General features: G+C 32.8%; 1 non-coding gene across 1 annotated transcript; it reads right to left on the bottom strand.

The window, feature by feature from the left end:
• Nucleotides 1-865: 865 nt before the first annotated feature.
• LOC126019954 (U6 spliceosomal RNA) lies at nucleotides 866-972 on the bottom strand. The gene has a single exon (XR_007499555.1). It is a non-coding gene; the product is annotated as a U6 spliceosomal RNA (small nuclear RNA).
• Nucleotides 973-19,497: the final 18,525 nt, after the last annotated feature.

The raw sequence follows: 19,497 nt of genomic DNA, 5'->3' as shown, positions 1-19,497 counted from the left end.
TAGAAAAAAATCAAACAAAAAACCCTGAAAACCAAAGTTTTGTTTCTGTTTTTTTATGTGTGTGTATATGTGTTTGTGTGTGTGTGTATTTTGAATCACACTTGACAGTGCTCACAGATTGCTCCTGGTGGTGTTTGGGGTAGCAAATTCAATATCATGAATTAATATGAAGTTGGCCACATGCATGCCAAGTACCAAACCTCTGTACCATATCTCAAGCATTAAAGATTAGCCAGTTATTGTGTAGAGAACTTATTTAAATAACAAAATTCAGTATTTATTATTTAGCTAATCATGATTAATGCCATAATTATATAATAGACTTAATATGAGCCAAAATATTCTATGAACACAATTATACAGTTCATAGATGCATAATAGAAGCTATTAATATTTTATGTACTACTGTCATTCAGAAATGCTATGGAATGCAATAATGGAGGTAACTGTAAATGTAATAGTTATTGTTTCATTATAGTGGCTATAATAGAGTGGTTATGCAGGCAGTGATCATTGGTGTCTGTCCATGAGTTTTAGGAGTAGTTATTTAATTTTACTAAACCTGTTTCTCTGAAAAAAGAGAGGATACAAGGATTCAATAACATTTTATTTTGAAATTTTCTTAAATATATACTATATATGTACATTTAAAAGTTAAACCAAGAAAGGTCAGAGAGATAATACAGTGGTAAAGACACTTGACTTACATGAGGCTGACCTGGGCTTGATCCTTACAACTCCTTATATAACTCTTGAGTTCTACCAGTAGATATCCTTGAGCTTAGAACCAGTCCAGAGGAAGGCCTGAGCATAGATATGTGTTGCCTTCTAAGAAAAAGACCAAACAAAAAGTTGCAAGTAACACAAAACAAATAATTAATTCTGAATCTTTGTGTGTCATCCTTGCGCAGGGGTCATCCTATCCTCTCTGTATCATTCTGATTTTAGTATATGTGCTGCTGAAGCGAGCACTAATTCTGAATCTTTAACAACTTATTAGGCTATCTTTGGGAGGGTAATAATATGAGTATGAGTATATTTCTCTACAGAAAAGTAATTTTGCTAAGAAGATATCAGTTATAGCAAGAACTTAGAATTCTGAAGTTTGTGCTTTTCAAATGCAAACTATACTTTTAATTAATCAGTTTTTAGGGCATTGGAACTTGTGCTTATATTCTTGGTTTTTTTTTAAAGAAGGTTTTATATTTTTTGGTGGCTTTCCTGGGGGGTTGTTTTGTTTTGGGGCCATATTAAGCAGTGTTTAAGATATAACACCAGCTTCACACTCAGGAGTGTAAATGTTTACTCTTCACACTCCTCATATACAGCTTGCATTACTCCTGAGGTGCATGGGAACCATACAAGATGTCTAGATCTCCTCCAGATCAGCTGTGTGCAAATGCAGCCATCCTACCTGATGTGCTTTCCCTCAGACTGTTGGCACTCATATTGTAAATCACCTCCTGTGCATGTGGCTAACTTTGATTTGATCTTCAGTACCCCCATAAGGTCCCCCAGATACCACTAGAAATGATCCTTGAGCAGAGTCAGGAGTAAGCCCTGAGCACTGCTGATTATCCCCCTACCAAAAGATAAATAAACAAAATCTACTAACCAGATACGAGTATAATTTTATAATAATATAAAAAATATGACTCAATTTTATACATTGAGAAAGATGTTTTATGTAGTAGCTATTTACAATGTACTATTTCGTATAAAAACAATATTTGACACACAGTTATGGAGTTGAAGAGTAATAATAGGATTTTTTCTCCTTCTTCATTCATCTGGTACTTGAAATTGATGTAAATGACCTTTTGATTTTAACTCCCATTCACCTATTATCAAATATTGATGAATAAAACATATCAAAGAAAAGCTCTTAGTTAATATTTATATGTGAAAGAGAAACCTCTACTCAGTGTTTTTGGCAATGGCTCAGTATCAAACTATAAAATAAAGGGCATTATGGCTGCTGCTTTTTAATACAGTGCAATAAATCTTATTTTTAAACTTTAATTGCTATACTTCCTTTTATTCTACCTTCCTTAATATTTTTCCTTAGTAGTCAATGTTAGAAATTGATTGTAAGAGTAGTAAAAATATTTTCTGGTTCCTGGGTTTTGGAGTTTACAATTTATTTTGCTTGATATTCTTGACCCCTATTTGTATTGTACTAAGGAGGTCATTTGATTAATGTCCTAAACTCTATACAACAATGGATCTAAGAATTGAAAATTAATATTTTAATTGAAAAGAACATTTTCAAAACTTCCATAATAAACTCAATAATAAATATGTAAAGCAATTTAATTTTTCAAAAACAATAAGACCATGCAAATTGTTGAAAATATTTATATAGTGAGGGGAGTTAATAATCAACCTAACCCATCACCTCAAGACATTTATTTTACTTTTTATCTAGCAAGAAAAAGTGTTGCTTACACACCCAGAACTGCCAGAACTGCTAAGGTTTCTAAGAGGAGTGAGCCCTTACAGTGCTCAGTTGACTATATGTAGTGAAAGGGATTGAACAAGGATTGAGGAATCAACATACAATGCACATAGAATGCAACTGCCTTAAGACCTATAATATTTCTCCAATTCATAGATACAAATAATAAATATATAATAATATAAACATGAAATATTAGTTTCATAGAGAAGGCAATGCAGAAAGACTCAAAGACAGCACAAGGATTAAAATAATTGCCTTGCATGTGGACAATCCCAATTCATTCACTGTCCCATCATAATTACCTTTAAGGGACAAAAAAGAGTTCAAGAGAAAAAGTTCACTTGATTTTATTGTTTTATTGCCTCCCGAATCCACTTCTCTTTGCTGTTGCTAATGTTGCAATGCCTTGAGGTGGGAGGATCCTATGAAAACCTTACTATAATATTCACAATTTAATGTGTGATGTTCACTTGGAATTGAACATGAAGTGGGGTATACTCAAATATTGCTTGTGGTCCTCACTAAGGTTTATACCTTTACTTGTATTGTTTGTACACATACTCACCATGGCATAATTCTCTTTCTGAGGTTCAAGGGGGCTCCATGTGTCCTTACCAGGGTTCCCTCTTCTTGACTTTCTTTTGTACTTGAAGTACTCTCCTGAGTGCATGCCTCCTGGTGGCGCTAAACACACCTGGCTGCAGTGCAACTGATAATAGTGTGTGGCTCCTGAAATCTCAGGGAGCAGTTCTGATGGGCAGAAAGAATAGAGTTGCCAGGATCTTGACCAGTGAATGTGTGGATATCATGAAGTTGAATTCTTGACTATAAACTTGCAAGGCAAGAAATCATCTTCCACTTTATGCCAGGCATTCTCCATCATGGTGTTTAGGAGATCTGGAGGGCACTCCCAGAAATTCTCAGCCATCCACTGCAGTAGTTCAAGGCAAGATTCCAAACATACATTTATTATTAAGCTACCCTATTGTGGTGAAGCCTCAAGGACTGTACCTGTAGATATTCAAAGACGACGTGATGCTGAGATTGAATCAGGGTTAATCAGTATCTCTCCAATTCTAGAACAGACATTGTAAGACCAGATGCTATTCCTCAAAATTTGAAGTTGAATATTTATAACCTTTGAAAGACAAATATTTTATAATCAGTTTAATAAAGAAACAAGGTTGCAAGAGAAAAACAAATTTCGTATCAAGTAAAGGTCCTGCTTGTCAAAAGTCAGTGTTAAAATATGAATATTAAGGCTGGAGGGAAAGTATAATGGATGCTGCACTTGCCTTGCATACAGCAGACCCCCTGAACAAGCCCTGAGCACTGTTGGATGTGGCCCCAAAACCACTGACCAAAAATAGAATATGAATATCAAAATCACATAGTGGAAGGTAATATGTTATGTATTTCCATAAAATACAAAATATTTGAAAATTATAGAAGTGTGTAACCAAAATAAAAATTAATTTTGTAGTAAGGAAACTATGGACAAACATTTTATGAAAGAAGATATGCAAATAGTAGGTTCATGAGAATGCTCTGTGTCACTTATAATTAAGAAAATACAAATAAAAATATGAAATGTCATTAGACCCCCATTACAAGAGTTAAAATTAAAAAAGCAGATACACTGGCATTGTAGCACTGTGACAAGTTTGTATAAAAATTGTAACATTTAAAAATTGAAGTACCAATTAACAATATACATCAACTTTGGTATTGGGACCATCTTGTAAAGACAATTATATAGATTTTTTAAGTTTTCAACTTATTTTCTAAGGAACTTAAATACACTGTGTATGTGTCACTTCATTGTATGAAATTTGTTTTTCTTTTTATTTTCTTCCTTCCCTTCCATTCTTCCCTTCCTTCCCTCCATCCCTCCTTTTTAAAATTATTTTCTGTTTTTCTATATAAGAACTCTATAAGGAGAGAAGCCATACAGTGCTTTCTCTGCAGTTTGAAGATTTGATTTAAGTCGGTGGGAGAATTTTTTATAGTTTCTTAAAAAAAAAAGGGACTATTACATAGGCTTTTACAAATTATGTATATGATATGCCTGAATTTTGTGACTGATACTTGGTGCTATGTTTAATATAGGATATATTTTTGTGGGGGTGGGAGCAGTTAAAAATTCTGGAGAACTAAGCATCATTAAGTAACTGAAATGTACGGTAGAATATAAAAAACTCACTTGAGTGCTGGGCATAAGGAAATCTGTCCTTTTGTCTTTCTTAATTCAAATGAGTGTCTGATAACTAGATATGATCCCCAGGAAGACTGAAAGCCTAGTTCTCACTTTTTAGCTATTTTTCACACTCAAAAGCATTTACTGATTATTTAAATTTTTCTCTTAGCAAGATAGGTTATTCTAAGTTCACCCAAAAGAGCTGTCAGTCATTCTCTCTGGTATTTGTGAAAATTCTTTAGTAACACCTCCACCTGGCATTCTACTATCACATTCCCACCTTGCCTCCCTTCAATATCTCCTGTGAGACAACATCAGCACCTTCACATACCAGTAAAGTAGATTCTTTTACCTCTTTCACAAATCATTTTTTCTTTTATCTTGACATTTATTCTGTTACCCCAATAATACACTTTTGAAGGCATTCACTGGAAACAGTGATAATGGCAAGGTGGACACAGTCATAGTTTCAGTTACCAATTTTCTTTTATTTCTTCTGGAAACCTCAATCATAATGAGAAAAAAAGTTAGACAGTCAAAAGTTTTGCCTTAAATTTTTCCTTTTTCCATGAAATGTAAGCAAATGCTAATTTATATAAATTATAAATTACCATTCAAAAGTTTCTTGTTATTTTAAATGAACACTTTCCATTTTAAATTCTTCTTTTTGTTTAATAAACAGGGGCTGATTCAGGAAATTCTTTACTTTCCTGTCATACTTTCACTTTTCCACTAGAACGTATTTACCTCTAACAATGTAGTTTTTCTCAGTTTAAAACACTTGAGTTGAACCTTAAGAAATGGGAAATGAGCAGGTTACCTTTTGGAGATAATATCCAATAACAAGAATTGCCCTGTATTGTTGGACCTCTTTTATATGAGCCTTATATTTTGTACCCAGATTTTCTATGTGGAATACTGTTGAGCACTCCCTTGAAGATGTACTTCATTTTCTATCACCACACATGCAGGTGTGTAGTGATTATAAGACTATACAGACTATCCAGAGCATGTTATTTAAACAATTTTATTCCAATGAAATGATCAGCAGGCTTGGGCTTTGCTCCAAGAGATTGTCCAAAGGGCAAGGCTCAGGATGATGTGATGTAGTAAACCTGTGGTTATCAGAGTAGCCAAGCATACTGGCCATGCACAGGCACCTGCATGTCTGCAGCCTATGATATTTAAACATCAATGTGATTCTAGGCATTAAAACCAAGTCTGGTTCCATGTAAGAGCTGTACTTTCATCCCTGTACTATCTCCCTTGCTTTCTACATGTGATTGTTTTAAATGTCATGATAGAAAAAGAGAAGTTTAATGGAATTTGGATTATAACAATATTTTGTAATCTGTTCCACTAACCATTTAATAATTAATTGGGCAAAAGAAACTAGAATAACAATTATTGTTGGAATACCAAAAAAAAAAAAAAAAAAAAAAAAAAAGAAAGGCTATTTTTGCTGTATGTCTAGCTTCTATAAAAGGTTTGCTGAATAGTGCAAATAATTAAGAGCAATCTGCAGTTCTTGTGGTCTCTGTAGGAATAATCATGGACTCTTATCAGGAGGTTTATGAATGCATGACTTTGCGAATTGAACTGATATGTATAATATCTAACAGTAAAGAAAATTATTAATGATCTGTGATTTCTTGTACCCTCCTTAACTTTATTAATTATTCAAAAGCATAACATTTTATGTAGAAAACTTGCCAAAGTATCTGTGTTCTTCTAATATTCTCTTTGCCTACTGTTGAGAACAATCAATAAACTGGAAACTAGTGAAGACTTTGATTCTGTTCAATTGTTAGATATGTTTGTAAATCAAATATTTACATAGAAATGATAAATACTTTTGTAATTTTAAAATGTTATACCTCAATTTCAACATACTAACTTACAAGACTTTGGATACATTCACAACATAGTCAACGTTTACTCTGCATCACATACTTAGTAAATGTAGTACTTATTATGTGTTTTTGTTTAAACAATAAGCTTTGGGTATGTGCAAGAGGTTTTTCATTCCATGTTTTAGAGAAGAAGCCTCTGAGTCTAAGCAAACTGATGCTAAGCATTGTATCTGGTTTTATTAGATGGCTCACTGGGATATAGAATTCAAATTGAGTACAATTTTACTTCACAATTTGCACTTTATTTTATTTCTTATTTTATATTCATATTGCCTAGTACAATGTCAGGTGCTAAGATGATACTTAGTTAAGTTTTTATTTGCTTTTATTATTTAATTTTAATTTTGTATGAGGTTTGCTTTTGATAGTCCGTATCCTCACTTTCATAATACATAATCTAACCTACTCTGTAGTATCTCCATTTACTGCCTCCGTTATATACCTCTGAGTTTGTTTATAAATCATAACTATAATATTGAATAATTATACAGATTAAAAAATAATATTAAAAGCATATTATAGATTCTAAAATTTTGCACTCTGGAGAACTTTTCACTACTTTGGGGCAGGAGCCAAACTCATCTGAAAGGACACACAAGATTAGATGCTAATGATAGATGTTAGGGTTAGATGATTACTGTCCTCTTTTAGAAAATAGAATTTCAGATTTCTTGTATTATTAATCATTTTCTGTTCAGTCTTCTCATTTCTGTGTATTAGTAAAATGAAAGAAAACCAATGGGGCAGTGCAGATTTTTCTCAAGACTGAGTCATTGGTTAAAAACAAAACATAAAACCATGTTTCTTTCTATTTTGCTTTTGAGTTCTAATTTCTTGTCCCTGTTATTTTTTCTCCTCCATTGAATCTCTTAAAAAAGACTCAGTTTGGGGGAACATATTTTCAGATAAACATTTAAGTGATACAATTTATGTTTCAACTAATCTGGAAAATAATAATCTTTTAAAAATTTGATACATTCCAATAGAGAATGCCTAATAAAAACTATAACTATAATTGCTGATGCACTAATTTTAGAATCTTTAATTAATTAAAATATTATTGATTTTATTGTTTTTAAATAGTTTATAAATATCAGTTTGCTTCATTTCCTACAATTGTGGTTAATATTAGATTTACCTCAGAAAAATATCTGCTAAATAAAACAAATCAGAGAAGGACAAAGAATGATTTGTTTCATATGCAGATATAAAAAAGCATTGTACTTAAATAATAAATGCTCCAAAAAAACAGAAACTGAGAACTAGACTTCAGTAGAAAGCTTCCTGAGAAGAGTTGAATTCTGGGGGTAGGGTGGGGTGAGCAGGTTACACCCTGAAACAGTAGTGGAGGGAAGTCGACACTTCAGGAGGGTGTGATGCTGGAATATTTTATAAACGAAGCCTTATAGTCAACAACATTTTAAACCATAGTGCCTAAAGGAAAATTAAAAAAGAAAAAAGAGAAAACAAAATATATATTCGTGTTTACATGAGGCATAAGGTTCTCTGTGACAAAACCTGAGATGCCTGTTAGGAGAACAAACCACTCAGGCATAATAAACAGACTAAATTCACTCCATAAATAAATACATATCCATGTCTTCTTGGAATGCTTAGACATTTATTTTTATTGGTAATAGTGTCTACATGTTCTAGACACTTATGTGGGACTGTAAATATAAGTGTCATGGTTCCTCCAGAACACATGATTTAGCAGGTGGAACTTGAAACATTAATGTAAATATATCAAGAAATTAAGAGAAAGAATTCGGTAAAGTTCAGAGAGAAAATAGAAGGGAAATACTTTAATGTACCTGGAGAATAATTTATTTCTTTATAACTTTGTCATTTTTTAAACCTCACTTTACAAGTTTTCTCATTAATTCATTCAACAACTATTTACCAAATAATATGAGCCAAATGTTTAAATATGTTGGTGAACAGAATTAATAAATAACATAATATAAATAAATAAATAGATCTTGGACATGGTTAAGAGATGGAAGTATGGATATTTTGGAGTGAAAAAATAAGACAAGTAACCCTTTATATAACCTTTGTTGTTGGTTTTTTTTTTTTTTGGCCTGGAATTATGGCAGACAGTCTTGAACCCTTTTCTCATGTCTGGAAAAGATGATAGAGCCCAGGAAGGTGACAGGAAACATCAACAAGACAAAGCATGTGAGGAAACATCAAGGACAAATCAGGAGGACAGTGGGAGATTTAGAAGGACAGAATCCAAGAGACAAGAAAGAATTTTGCAAAAGACAAAAGCAGCAAGATATTAGCATGGATTCAGAGGGGTGAATCTAGTGAGAAGCCTGAATATGGTGTGGGCATAGGATAACTGGATCCAAAACTACCTTTGCAAAACTGTTAAATAGACAATTATTTACTTCACAAACAGCTGGAGTTTTGTACGGTGATATTTGTGGGTAGACATGTCAGACCCACTGAGTTACGCTGAGAGCTTACTTCTGACTATGAAATCACGTTAAACTCCTGGAAATGCTTAGTGTAACCATGTACAATGGCAGAGATTCAATTTGAGTCAGCCACTTGCAAAGCAAGTGTCTTACCCTCTCCAGCCCGTATATGATGATTTGACACACAAAATTCAAAGAAATACCAAGGAACTAGCCAATTCACAGTAACATAATTGTGGCATCCAACAACACTTGTGAATTGTGGGGTGAGAAGATGAGAGAAACTTCCAATGGAGCCAATGAGAAACAGCATGATTCTAAAGGCTTTTGGTTTTGTGTTTGACTTTGAATTATGAGATAAGAAACTTGGACTTTGTCAGTGAAACAAGACAGAAAACCAGATCAGGTGTTCTGAAGTCAGGTAAAACTCAAAAATGGAGACATGACTAAGCTTAGAACAATTTCAGCCAGTTTCAATTGGAGCATACTGTATGTAGTTCTTTATCTTGGTGATTTTTAATTCAGAGTTATAACACTTTTATTTAAATTGCTAGCTACAGAGCTCACTAAACAGATTTTGGGTGCTCAGGCTTTGGATGCTCAGCAGCCTCACTTATAGTCACTCCCCTGACATCATTCCCACACTCTCCATGAGTAGAACTGGTGAAAACTCCAAGAGTTGTTTGACATCTATTGGAATACTCAATAAAATGGCAAAAACTGGAAACCTCAACCTCTTTTTTGGAGAATGTTCATAATTGTACTACTTGGATTTGTGGTCATGCTAAACAATAATCACACTGGGGAGGGGACAAAAGATGTTTTCAACCCAGAAAGTGAAGAAAAACTTTATCTGGGAATATAGGCCTTTAAGGATTAGGTTTGAGAAATGGTAATAGTTTATAGCCTCTCTTCACATAAGTAGGAATCAAGGGATATGTGTTTTCAAACATTAGGGACCTTTCTTCTACCCCAAAAAGGGTGGTGAAAATAATACGAAGAGTGAGGGCCCATAATACTAATGAATTAGCTTTTGTACATAAATTGCATTAATAGTTTATCAAAACCTTATTTATGGAAGGAGGTTTCTTCTTTTAAAAAAATCTATTATTGCACTGTGTTTTACCAAGTTCATAAAATATTGGTAGCCTACTACCTTGAAATAACAAACACATATTTACTTTATATTGATTGTTTCAATACAAAGGCAAATGGAATTATCAAAACAAGTCAGTCAGGGTCAAATTGAAATAATCGTTACATATATAATGTTGCTAAGAAATTCATATTTTGAAAATTTACAGGGCTGTGGTGTTGCCTGTTTTACCTTCTGTGTTACTGGCTAGGCTTGCTGTGCATGGTGGTCATCTGTGTAAATTTACCACAAGATTTGCTGTGATGCTACTAAGCTGACCTTACCATGAAGTATTGGGGTATTATATAGCTGTATTCAGCCACACCATTCAGGATCTTTATCTGGAACATATATGGTGGCTTGGCAGTTTGATAAGGTTAAGTTGTTGAGCTGGACTTTTACTGAACTGTTTCTTTTGGAGGGTGTCCTGTGTGGGACAACATGGATGATATGGCTTCAGGCAGAATGGGAAAATGCCTCCACTCATCTTGAGAAGGCCTTAACATTTTTAGAATGAACCAGATTATCTAGGAAGTGTAGGTGATGATTATTTCATTTTGGAGCTTAGTCAATGACTTTAATAATTTCTTAGCCATCAGAATTGCTTGAAATAGTTCCTTCTGATAGAGCCAACTGTATCCAATAACTTTAATTCACATAAAACCAAATTAACACTATGCCAGCTACCATGCCACCATAACATGATACACAGCAATAAAAACAATTTGGATGAACACATAATATAGTACAAAGAAGATTGTAAGCACAGATTTGAAAGATAAAATATGTAGGACACATTTGGTAGTAAGTATGTTTTACTTGAGTTTATCAGTGAATAAACAAATAAATACATATTTCCATATAAATTTTTGAACCATAATTTTTATTTTGGAGCTTACTTGATAACTTTGTTTACTTCTTAACCACCAGCATTTTTTAAAGCAGTTCTTTCTGAAAGAGCCAACTGTCTCTCTTAACTTAAAGAGTTAAAGTGAAGTTAACTCTACTTTCGTCAGTGGTATTAATAAGAACGAATACATTTAAAATTGTAAAAAGAGGTTATTTTTATGAAGAGCAGTTCACAAAGAAATTTAAAAAATAAATATGAGCAGAGGGCATTCTGACATTTTTCATAAGTTTCATTAAACCTTAAGCTTCCATTCTAAACTTGAAAGTTAGATAAAATGTGGGCATGTGGAAAAAAAGTTCAATTTCTCTTTCCTAATTGCTGCTCTGATATTTTCAGACTTTTACTGCTTTGTGAATTTTAGTTTACCTGTGAGAAGTTTGTTACAGTAGAGATAGTGCCTGATTTATTTTTACATATTTCAAGTCAGATATTAAGCCCTAATAAATGTGTAATAAGCCAATTAGTTCATGACTAAGTGGCAAGGTTAGGTAAACAGTGATGACTTATATATACTTATACATGTACATGTATATATATATATATGGGAAGTTTGAATAGATTTATTTGACTGAATTGTAGATATTTGGTAGTAGTGCTGGGTATTTGGACCAAGTATTAAAGTTACAGTTAATTGGGGTCACAGAGAAGGTGTTTGGTGAAATTGAAATTGAATGGTATGTATATTCTTGAAAAACAGTGGATCAAATCTTAAAAGAAAAATAAATAAACTGTATAATTGGACCCAATGAGTGAATAAAGATTTGATACTCATTAGACATTGAAACATCAGTGCCTTATTCTGTCCATTTGTCACCATTAATATAATATTAATTAATTTTTAAAAAATGGGGCATAAAACCAATCAAAAGTATAAACTAGCCCAACCCTTACAATGGGAAAATGAACCAAAAGGACTGGGGAAATAATCAAGAATTAACAGTGATAAAAAACATATAGGAAGATGCTAACTTTTCTTGGGTTATAAAAACTTTCTGATCATTAGCAGTTCAAAGATTTTTAACATCTGAGCAAAACAACTCAATTTAAAATGTGACTACAGAGGCATTTGTGCTAGGCTAAGAATCAGAAGTTATAGTTGAGATTCTTAGAGGTTTGCATATGTATTTATTATTACTTATTTCATTTACTACCAACCTATTTTATTTTTTAGGCCTATTTCAGGTTATACTCAGGCACTACTTTTGGCTCTATAATCAAGAGTTACTCCTGGCAGTAGTTATGGGATGCCATAAGGGATACTGAGGATTGAACCCTGGGGTTGACTGCTTGCAAGAAAATTATATTACCTTCTGTACTATCACTCAATCACTCTGTCTCTATTTCCAAGCATCTGCATGTCTTCAACTCAAAAATACATATATGAAAACTTACTTTAATTTCAGCACTTTAACTCTTATTTTAACCCCATCTATGAACTAACCTAATGACATCTCTAAACTATATATTTTCTTCTTGAATTATTGCTAATTAAAGTATATTCCTGATAGAGGAGGAAGGGGATGGGTCATGTGTCAAGTATATTAGGAAAATTCTCAAAATATAGTACATGGCATAGTAGTGTTGTCAAACTAAGAATAAGGAGAGGAGCTTGTTTAATGGCATTTTCAGTCTTGCTTATTATCCCAAATTGACAAATGAGAATAGGATATATCATTAACATTTGCAACCAACTGTATGATACGACCAAAAGAAAAGCAGATTAATGTTTTTCTGTAAAAACAAATTAGACTACAAACTAGAAAATGTAAATAGCTGGCTGCTATTTCTTCTCTGAAGAATGACTTTAATTTATCTGCAAATGTATTGTTGGATAAAAGACTTTATAGCTCTCTTGATAAATACCACTAATAGAAAAGGCAAATGGTTCAAAGTGGTCAACTAGTGTACGGGCATCTTGCAAGGGGTCTTTTGAACTTTGTACTTCATGAGCATTTAGTTACAATATCTGTTGTTGTGAGAAGGTCTTCTTGCATTATATTTATTAATGGATATTTGGTACTTAAATTTCATCCAGAGAAAATATTATAAAAATAATTTATAGGATATGCAGTCACATACATTGGAAAGCTGATATGATTTTTGTAGTGTTTTTATTAATCTAATGTTTTTTACTGATGTTCTAATTCATGCTAGAATAAAACTGTTTAAAGATTTCATATACTGTGTGCTTAATGTGTAAAAAGATTTAGGTCTCTCAGTCAAGTATTCTGTTCCAAAATTATTTTGGTCAATGCTTTAAAAGTCAGTAAATATTATTGGGGTGTTTAAATTTATAAAGTCTTCAGAGAAACTATTTTTCTTTTATTAGAAAAAAACATTCTTATTTGCATATCTTGGCCTTTTTCTGTTAAAATGTTATATCTTAATTTTAAATTCATAGCTATAGTTTATCTTTACAAATATTATTTCCCCACTCAAATATAAAAATCAGATTTCATTAGTTTTTATTTTTTTATTCAACAAATCTGTTTACTTTCTGGAACAAGAGCAATAGAAGAGTGGTTTGCGTACTTACCAAACATGGCAAACCTGTGTTTCAAACCCAGAACATCATATGGTCCCCCAAACCTACCTGGAGTGTTCATTGAGTGCAGAGCTAGGAGTAGCCCATGAACACTACTGGCTGTGCCCCTGAAAAAAAATATCAATTTGCATTTCTCCTGGATTCAGACACTTTTGCAAGAGGATTTCTTCTTTTGTTTAAGTTAAATTATTTTTTATAATCTGTCCCTGTGAAAAGAGCACTAAAAACAATAAGGCTCCTGTTGAAGTTCATTCCCTTCTTTCCCTCAGGGTCATGTTGTTATTATAATAACAACATGTAATTGACATTACTATGTATCTTTCCCATTCTTCCAGCAAATATAACTATTGTAAAAGTAAAATAAATTTAATTTTTCTTCTCTAGTTTTTTTCTGCTTTAATTTTTTTTATTGGGACCACTGTGAATTACAACTCCTTCATAGTTGTATTTCCGGCATATAGTAAGAATGAATTAAGGTCATTCCCAGACACCAGAGTTGACCTCCCTTCATCAGAGTTCCAAGAATGCATTCCATAACTTCACCTTTAGCCTCCTGTCTACCAGTGAAAAACACCATTTTGTGTTTAGCTTGTTATAATTTGGGTCACTTGATTCTAAATTTGTTGAATTTGGCTTGTATATTTAGTTCTGACTGTTTTTTTCCCACCTGGGACCACTTGGCTCCTGGACCCCATCTATATTTATTTTTCTTTTATCAGCTCTACTTTTCTCAGATAGAAATATGATGTAAAACAAAATGTTCATGTTCCAAGATTCTATGAAAAAGGCAGGCACCCCTATCTAAAAGTAATAAATAAAATTTAAAAAGGGGGTGGGTGGGGCAGCTTTGTTTATTTATTTAATTTTGCATGGCCCAGTAAATAATGGGGAAATTAGAAAGGAAATACCCCTGGCCTAAAAAAAACATGGTGTTTCTAGCTGCCTTGTCTTTTAACAAAAGAGAAAATGCTCTGAAAATAACAATATTCTGCACTTAATTTAAAAGAAAAGGAACACAACTTAAATATTTTAAGACATTTTCATGGGACACTATCATTCTACATTATCACTATAGTCAGATAGTCTAAGAATATAAGTTATAATAAGTGTCCATGTATATGTTAGCAGCAATAAGTCAACATGGTGTCTTGCAGGTCTTTTAATGAGAATTATCAATAGATCTAGCAGAAAATGCAGGGCCCCAGACTAACTTCTATTTCATAGTCACCTAGATTACTTTCCAACAATTTTAAAGCAATGTTTTGGGGTCCTGAGGATAAACTTAGTTTTGCCATGCAATGACCATATAGAAAAGTTTGAATGTTGAGTCATACCTTCACTGGTTTTTGAATTATAAAATTTCATCTCTAGAAGCCTAAGATACAGTACAGCAGGTAGTGTGCTTGCTTTGCCAGACGTGATCCCTGAGTGCAGAGCCAGGAGTAAGCCTTCAGCACTACTGAATATGGCTCAATAAACAAACACAAACAAACACATAATGATTAATCTCTTATTGGTATTAGCAAGATTGTTTATTTGTTTGGTTGATTTCTCTTGGTGGTGGTGTTTGATTTGGGACCAGACCTGGCAATGCTGGTATTTAGGCTTTACTCCTGGTTTTTCCCTCAGGGATCACTTTTTGTGGGATCAAGGATCTTTTAGGTATCAGGATCAAACTTAGGTGGATCACATGTGAGTAAAGTGTCCAGCACAACAGACTATTGCTCTGACCCTAACAAAATATTTAAGGGCATTAAGGACCATTGCTAAACAGACAGCAATCATTAAAACCTAAAATGCAAAAAATAAAACTCTGGCTTATAACCAAAGGCATTAGAATAAAAATTTACAAAAGAGAAAAATATATTAGTTCTTGAAAGAAGGCCTGGGCCAAAGGAATGAATGACACAGTGGGCAGGGCATTTGCTTTGCACACAGCTAACTTGGGCCCTTGGATTCATTCCTGGTATCCCATAATGTCCTCTGATTCTGCCAGGAGCAATTTCTGAGCACAAAGCAAGGAGTATCCCATAGAGCCACTGTGTGTAATCCAAAATTAAAAAAGAAACAAAAAAAAGGTTAAAATTAATTCTTGATCTTTGTGAAATTAAAAAAAACAATGAAATATGATTTCTAACAGTTTTACTATATGAATCATAGTATTGTATACCATGGAATGGTTATTTGAAACACTGAAGAGCAGACAGTAAGTTCAGTCACTTCTCTGAAATGAAGAGTACAGCAACATGTTCCCTTCAGCAGCAGTGCATGTGGTTCACACTTCTAAATGTGTATAATTCTTAGTATGATTCTTAGTATGATCATGAACTGACTACCCCATTTGTAATACATATGAAAAGTAACTAGTGGAAGGTCAACATACCTTGACTGAACAAACTGAATGGTCTCTGTGCCATAAAATATTCCTTCATTGTTTTCTGTTTTAAGGCATAAATTCAATTTGTATGAAATTCTTAGTCAAATACAGTCCTATGAATTTTAAAATAAAAAAGTACTATTGTTTTATTTTTAGGCCACAAATGGCACTGCTAAGGGGATACTCCTGGCTCTGAACTCAGGGAACACTCCTAGAAGTGCCATATGGAATACAGGGTTAGATTAAATCAGGTTTGACTATATGTTAGACATATACCCTACCTGCTGTAATTATCATTCCAACCCTCATAGACTCTTTTTATATTGAAAATATCCTAATCCAAAAATTTAAAAAGTTTAATATAATGTAGTCTAAGGTATAATCTGTATAAGAAATACAATAACTAGTGTGAGAAATAAACCATATGGGCAGTTCCCTTAAAAACAAGCATAATGAGTGACTTGGTCATCTCATCTTACACAATTTAAAGTTGTGTTAGAGAAGTTAGGTAAGCAAACTACAGTTTGACAACAGAGTGCTTGTACACTGCAAATTTTGTTTTTTGCCACAATTCTACTCAGCACTTCTGGTGCAAATATTAAATCCCCACAATGTTAAATTGCTATATTACTGAAATATATTACTGTTGCTATATTACTGAAAAAGAAACTAGAGTGGAATTGTTATCTGTTCCCAGTGCTTATAAACTGACATTTACTTTTAGTCAGATATATTCTAATACATATTAATTATAACATTATACTTTTTTATGTAATTGAACATTTTTATTACACAATATCTCACAGGCATTTGACATACAAACTTATTTTCACTAACAGGGAGATGAATTAGATGGCCTGGGTCATTCCTATCCATCTCTATTTCTTTTTTTTTTAATTTTTATTTTGATCATAATGGCTTACATATCTTTCACAGTAGTATTTTAGTTACATATCAACATTGAATCAGGGGACTACCCATCACCAAATTTGTCCTTCCCCATCCCAGTTCCCCTTCTGCAACTCATATACCCCACCATCAACCCCCGGACTGCTAGAGTAGGTGGTCCCCTCTTTGTCCAGCTCACTATTGGTGATCATATATCTGTTTGGTACTGGTACCCTCTCCTGTCTTCCCCTCTATTTAAGAAGCGGGGGTAGATAAATTGAATTATGTGGCTTTGTTTACACATATTTTAAGCATATTCCTAGAGTTGTCATTCATCAAGATTCAACTGGAAAATTGTGAAGCCAGTAATTTGATTTCAGAATTCACATGTGATCTCATGTGTCATTCCAGATTATTCTTTTCATTAAATAAATACTCATGAAGCTCTAACAGTATCAAAGCCTTGTTCTTAGTCATAGAATTTATAGCAGTGTCTATTAAGACGGAGTATCTAACACTAAGACAAAGACTTAGTTCTATGAATTTTTTTGCATTGCAGTGAAAGATAATAAACCACAAACTAATATATTCATGAGGAAGTGATTGATATTTGAAAAAATAGGAATTGTAATGACCATGGAGATATTTTTAAATAGAATTGTGCTTGGGGAAGTTCTCTTTTAGCAAATACTTTCGTTGAAAAATAAGAAAAGAAAATAACTCTTCTAGTACTGTCTTGTGTCTATGAATAAATTATTGTGCGATATCGTCCTGCTCAGGGGTCCATTTCTCAAGTACTCCACATTTAAACTAGAATTTGTCCTGCACTTGATTTCTTAGCTAAGTACCTTTGTGCAGAATACAAATTTCACAGTTATACATGCATCCCTGGAAATAGAAGAGAAGTATGAGAAAATCAGCTGGAAATGTTTTAGATGCAGAGAAACCAACTGTAGCAGATGTCTTTGTACAGGGCAGCAGGTAGGGAGGACTGGAATATATAAAAGAGAGCAAAAATTCCTGAGCAGAGTTAGTAAATAAAACATAAAAAAAAACATTTCATCTCAGCATTAGTATACACATAGTTTAAAAGGAAAATGTAAGGCTTGAGAGAATGTAATGTGGCCAGGATATTTGATTTCACATGGTCAACCTAATTCAAATCATTCACCCCAATGGTCTCTGACATGCCAGGAGTGACACCTAAAAGCAGAGTCAGGAATGAGCACTGAATACCACTGGATGTGACCACAAAATAAATATTAAATAAAACAAGAAAGAAACTAGAGTGAAATTGTTATCTGTTCCCATGGCGACTTAAATATTGAATATATATCTATATTTGCAAGTGGTGGAAATTTAGGTTGGTGCTATTATTCAATGCTTTTAGTAAAGTATATAAACTTTAGAAATGATATTATTCTTCACATAATCAGTGGTTTAATGAATCTCCTTCAAAGCCAACATAAAAATAATGCTGGAAGACCAGATAGGAATAAATGAAGAAGGTGAATGTCTCATAACAGAAAAACTTTGCTCAGACTCTTAGCTTGTGGTGAATTAAATCCAATTATTTCAGTTTCCTTTTCTTGTTTGTTCTTTTGTTTAAGTCACCTCATGATTTCAAAAGTGTGATTTTTTAAAAGATCCAGATTGTATTTTGAACTTATTTCTTTAGCTAGTGCCACGCTGAGCTCTTCACTACACTTTGAATAGATTATATTTAAGGAGGAATTATTCCATCAAGAGGAAGTTGAAAGAATGTAAACACATAATTTATTATTTTAAAGAAATTATTGAATAAATAAAATTGCTTTAAAAATAAAAACTGCATTGATAATAGTTTAAAAGAGGACAAATATATGTGTGTGTATATATATATATATATATATTTGTATCTAGGTTCCTAGGTACACATAAAAAACAAATTCATTAGCTTCATAGTCTCATCTTTATTCATGAATGCCATATAAATAAACTTAGCAGCTATAGGTGGCTTGCATTGGCAATACTGATGTAGTTTTACAAATGGATAGGTAGTTTGATAATTTCCAAAGAATATACTATTATCTGTTACGTCCGAGAATTTTAGAAAAATTATACCTATGTGTGTATATATGTGTGTGTATATATATAATATGATGCTTTTGTATAAAATGGAATGAACTTCCTTTATTATGTAATATTTGTTGTTTTTTTATGCACTTACTGACCAGAGAGGCTTTCTAAATCCATAAGGAATTGAACACATTCTTTGCATTGTAAGAATTATACCAGCCATGACTACTAAATTTCAGTACCTTCTTCTGTAACAATAGCAATGCTTCAAAAACATTTTTAACTGTCAAACTTGACATTCTATATGATTATTTCCTAGGAAAAGTGTAAGAGGGAATGAGCATACAAAGTATGTTTTATTATTAATGCTAATATAGGAAAGACACTGTAGGAAATGAGTATGGAGACTGAAAACAGGGTTATAAAGACAATTATTAAAGAAAATATTTTTAAAATATCACACTCTTTTTAAAATATGGCATTACTTAGAATAGATAACAAGAGTTGCCAATAGTCATGTTTTCTGAATAGGTGATGTGTTGATATTAACTGAAACTCGTATTATGGCACACAACAAACTCAACATG

Source organism: Suncus etruscus, chromosome 9 (assembly GCF_024139225.1).
Source record: "Suncus etruscus isolate mSunEtr1 chromosome 9, mSunEtr1.pri.cur, whole genome shotgun sequence".
NCBI classification, from domain to species: Eukaryota; Metazoa; Chordata; class Mammalia; order Eulipotyphla; family Soricidae; genus Suncus; species Suncus etruscus.
This window is presented reverse-complemented; position numbering and strand designations above follow the sequence as displayed.